Source organism: Gobio gobio (assembly GCF_949357685.1).
Source record: "Gobio gobio genome assembly, chromosome: 25".
NCBI classification, from domain to species: domain Eukaryota; kingdom Metazoa; phylum Chordata; class Actinopteri; order Cypriniformes; family Gobionidae; genus Gobio; species Gobio gobio.
The window spans coordinates 39,979,174-39,984,602 of NC_137121.1; the positions used below are offsets into that span (position 1 = coordinate 39,979,174).

General features: G+C 37.7%; 1 gene segment (V, D, J or C); it reads right to left on the minus strand.

The window, feature by feature from the left end:
- Nucleotides 1-936: 936 nt before the first annotated feature.
- On the minus strand, nt 937-2,043 carry LOC307121563 (immunoglobulin kappa variable 1-9-like). The segment is given in 3 exons: nt 1,945-2,043; nt 1,161-1,847; nt 937-1,057 (listed from the first exon to the last, which is right to left on the minus strand).
- Between the last annotated feature and the right edge of the window lie 3,386 nt (nt 2,044-5,429).

The following is a 5,429-nucleotide window of genomic DNA, read 5'->3' on the forward strand; positions in this document are numbered from 1 at the left end:
TTCTAATATTTTCTTCATTTTTATTGAAAATAAATGCCTTTCCGATCTGATATGTGATGGGAAAGGGAGATTGAGTTTGAGAGTTTGGCGAAAGGCGGGTCGATTTGTGTCAAAACTAGATGCTGTGCGTCTTACCCCTACACTACTGCCGCTCTACATGAAATGGCGATTTTCGTAATTTTGTCTTTCCAACCTAGACGTTTAGCAAGCAAAGCGGTATTTGTACGTAATGTAATTGGCATCTACTCCAGTAAAAAATTCTGAGAGGACCCACCCACATTTTTTTTGCTTCCGACGCCCATATGTTAATACATTTATTATTATCTTGTTACAGGTCCATCTAATCTGTTCATTTCATGCCATCATTTAAGTATTTAATTAAATATCATCTATTTTGTACACTAACATGTATTTTTCATACAAGATACTGTTTGGGCCGATCACACACCCGGACCAATGAGACGCCAGACGAGACGCGAGTGTGTTTTGCTAGTTTTAGCCGACGCAGTTAACCAATCAGATGCTCTGTGTAGATGATGATGCGATCACTTCTAAATGAGTTATGGGTCCATGCCAGAACTAGGTCAATATTTTCTTTCTATATTTCTATTACTTATAATATTATTATTGTGTTATATTTCATTTTTGTGTAATACCTCTGTATGTCTGCACTATGTCTGTACTTTCCTCCTGCACTGGAGAGTTGATCAATAAAACTCTTCACCACTCACATTATCTCCACATTATAGTAAGAGATATAAGATTGTGTTACATGTTTACTTACATCATAATAAATAAATAAAGTGTGTGAAAGGTTTGATACACCATTGTGTTGTGTGTGATGGTCCATCAGCAGCTGCAGTATCTCTCAGCTGTATCAGTGCAGTCACTGTGACGTCTGACTGACACAGGTTTTTGTACGACTCTTTATCACTGTGTGAACACATACTGACTGTTGATATAGTGTTCACTCTGACAGTAATAATCTCCTGTATCTTCAGTCTGGACTCCACTGATGCTCAGAGTGAAATCACTGTCAGATCCACTGCCACTGAATCTAGATGGAGTTCCAGTATAACGGTTTGATGAAAGTGCAGCTCGACTGTGAATGTGATATTACTTTATATAACAGATCTATAAGCAAGAACTTTATAACTTACCTTTCAGACAAAATCTGATTAGTTAGTCTGCAGATTATTTACACGACCACTGGTGAAAGAAAACACTGTGCAATCCTGGAGTGAGAGAAAACACATGAAGAACAGCTGCTATTTCTGCTCGACTCGCATCGTCTCATACTGTGATCTGGAACACACACAATAAAACATCCCATAATCAATATCAGCACTGACCGTTATTTCAGATACAAATACATCACTACATATAAATGTAGTCTTTATAAACTTTGCTAAACACTGTCATTGTGTTGTGTGTGATGGTCCATCAGCAGCTGCAGTATCTCTCAGCTGTATCAGTGCAGTCACTGTGACGTCTGACTGACACAGGTTTTTGTACGACTCTTTATCACTGTGTGAACACATACTGACTGTTGATGTAGTGTAAACTCTGACAGTAATAATCTCCTGTATCTTCAGTCTGGACTCCACTGATGCTCAGAGTGAAATCAGTTCCATATCTGGCTCCACTGCCACTGAATCTAGATGGAGTTCCAGACTGGAGGGTGTTTATGCTATAAATCAGGAGTTTAGGAGCTTCTCCAGATTTCTGCTGATACCAGGCTAAGTAGTTGCTGTATATTCCTACATCTATATGACACTCTATTGAAGCTGTTTGACCCTGTTGGACAGTTTTAACTTCAGGTTGAGTCAGAGTGACTCCTCTGGATCCTGAAGAAGAGAAAATAAAATCAATCAGTGTTTAAAACTACTATCATCATATACTTTTACAAGAACACCAAAACCAGAGTCAACATGTTTGTCTCACCTTGAATAAAGAGTGAAATGGTCCAGATGAAGATGTTGATGGTGTTCATTGTTGTTCTTGTGTCTTGTGTGATGATGAAGATTGTGTTCTGTTCTGCTCTCAGTCATGAAGTGTTAAACTCACAGCACTATAAACACTCTCAGACTGAAGCATGTGCTGACAATGCAAAGAAGTGGGCAGGATTTACAACAGCTTGTGCTCAGAACAAACTCACACACACTAGATATAGAAGATTTTACTTTCAGAATAATGTTGTTGAAACTTTTAGTGATTAATTATACATAATGATTGTGAAATATTTTTTTATTTATGTTTGGCTGATAAGACACTAGAGTTTGACTGGAGAATCATCCTCAAATTTGAATCAAAATATAATCAGACATTCAGTTTTATATTTAGATTATTTTCAGGACTTTAACATTAAAGTATCATCAATTTTCCCTAAGTGAATTTCAATTAAAAAAATGTGAGTCCCTTACATGTATATTTTACCTTGTTTTACTCTGTTCCTATACTACTTTGAGTTATTATGACTCTTGGTTAACACAATTTCAAGTGTCTAGTTTTAAATAAGACCAGATTTATGAATATAGACCATAGGGTTTAAGAGCTGCAGACATTTTTATTTGGGTATGTCGTTTTCGAAAAAAATCTCAAAAATAGGGTCACAAGTTATGAGGTTAAAATACTTTATAAATATTAAAGCAGTAGTTCCTCACCAGAGAGATGACTCCGGCCCTCCTGTAGTCGTGCGTCCCCCAGGCCACCATCTGTACAGATGAATCTTGACATTGTCATCCTGGAATATGGCCGTGATGTGTCTTCCTACATGATTGTTTAAGAAATTAAAAGCTACACACTCCATCAATTATGGTTAGAAGAACTGTTGCCAAATATATAACATGCTAGAAATATAATATAATAATCACTGCAATAATGAGCTTCCCCTGTCTGCGTTTTTGATCACACAGAATATTTTTTTGTATGAATATCTGAACATGTAATGTATCACAATAAATAACAGAGCCTCTGCTTTTAAACAAAACACAAAAAAAAACATTTTATTTTAGCTTCATGCAGTCTTTTTTATCAACCCTTAAATATCGGCAAGTTTAATAAAAATACCAACATTTTGATCATAAAGCTGAGAAAATCATGTTTTTGTCAGAGACTACATCCAGATGAGATTCAGAGCGATGATCAAACACAGATGATCGAGTCCATCAACACCCCAAAGCTTCACAGTCCTATCACTTCATTCCGTAACATGGTAACACTTTACAATAACAGTACATGAATAAGCATGTATTAATACATTAATTAATAGTTTATTCAACATGAACTCATGATTAGTGAAGATATGAACTAATCATGAACAAATGAGGAGCTATCATGAGCTAAGACAGGAGTCATAATGATTCATGCATGAATAACAGCAGCATTAATACATGTTAGTACATGTTTGATAATTAATGCATTAATTAACATGTATGGGTAAACTAAATCAAACAGGCTCAAAAAGTACTCTGACTTTGAATTAAACATGTGATTTAATACTGTCATAATTTAAAGTGTAATAGCCTATTATAATCTGCCATCTGCAGCTTTGTGATTTTTAGCTATTTTTGTGAGCCATTAATTACACACATTTGTCTAATCAAACGTGGAAAATAGACTAATAACTATCACTAATCATTTTAATTTGATATAAACCGTTTTCAGATTTTTATAGTTCAATTAGGCTACGTTTATGCTGCGTCCCAATTCACCTACTTATACTACGTCCTAAAAGTATGTACTCTTTTTCTTCACAGAGAGTAATATAGGGCACAGAGTGCCACTTTTGATTGATTTATGACCCCTAATTAACATTCCACCCCCCTCCCTCCCACCGGACTGGACACCTGTTCTGGACACCTGTTCTGGACACCTGTTCTGGACACCTGTTCTGGACACCTGTTTTGGCCATCTGTTTTGACCCCCTGTTTTATTATCCTCCCCCTGCTATTCCTCCCCATTCAAAGGTATTTACGACTGTTTGTAACTTTGTGTGTTTTTCTAAAAAGTTAGAAAACGATCAAAGAATGTTTAAAAAACGAATGTGCTTGAAACGTTTTAAAATGTCAGACATTGTGTTTGGATAACAGTGACAAGATCAGGGAATAGTATTTATTAAACAAAGATAGTATTTCACATACATTTGAACTTTGAGCCGTTAAAATGTTTTTTCATAAATATAAAAACAAGTTAGAGAATATCTTTGACTTACAATTTGTAAAGATAGAGTAAACACTGTTTTCAAACAAGTATAGGCATTAAACATATCAAGTTTTTCTTTAGTTTTAGTTAAAATAATTCTCTCTTACGGACATCAGTGCGAACACGTCCTTTCAGGTTGACGACAGAAACAAGAATGTACCCGGAGGCTTGCGCGAAGCCCCCTCCCTCAGCTCCGCCCCTAACACCCACCCTCTGTACGGAAAACACACCTGCACTCACAGGCCTTTGCGGTAAACTGTTAAAAGGGAGAAAAAACAGCAGAACGCAACTTGTGATTAAACACACACACACACACACACACACACACACAAAGAAGCTAATCTGCTATACGATGGCCGCGACTTCACCTAAAACTCCTGAGAGAACCGTCGAGGCGGCAATGGAACATCTGGCTCTAGCTCCTAGGAAGATGCACGGGCCTTGTCTGACCAAATTCATCCACGAGCCGTTGGAGGATATCAGATATGAGTTTCACTTGTCAGGCTCTCGAGTGTGTGCATACAATTTTGACAAAGAAACAAGAGAGGTCAGACTGGTCAATGTGGACGACGACGAAAGATTTACAACGAAAACAACGGATGATCCAGATCTGGTTTTCTCAGAAAAAGAATGGAATCTGTTTTACACGCGTGTGTGGCGTGATTTGAAAGACGGAGGAGACGATCCGCTGTTCATAGCAGAGTGGAATGGGTTAGTGACGGGAAGATACAGAATGTTAGCCGATCACATTAACAAAAATCCGGAAGATTACGTGTACATTCTCTGCAGCGATTTCGGAAAGGGGCAGCCAGAGCGTTCATGGCCTATTTCTGAGGAGGATCATCTTAAGCTTTATGACATAAAGTTCATATTTAAGTGGCGTGATTTGCAGGTTATGGAGGATATATTTTATAAAATAGACAAGATGTTTAAGTGGTGTGAGGCGCGTGACCGATACAAACACATCAAAGTCAAACTTTTTCACCCTGAATGGTGTGTCAGTAGTAGGCGTGGCGTTCATATAGCCCCACCCACATTCTACAATCATTAAATACCCACCGCAGAAGAGTACTTACACCATTCACGCACCATGTCTCAGGAAAGCGAAGCTACCTCTCTGAACACTGTACCATCATCATCATCACCATCATCATCATCATCATAAAAGCCAACGGTCAAGTGTTACCAAAGATGCAATGCATGGCTGACCACGTTCTGCACAGAGC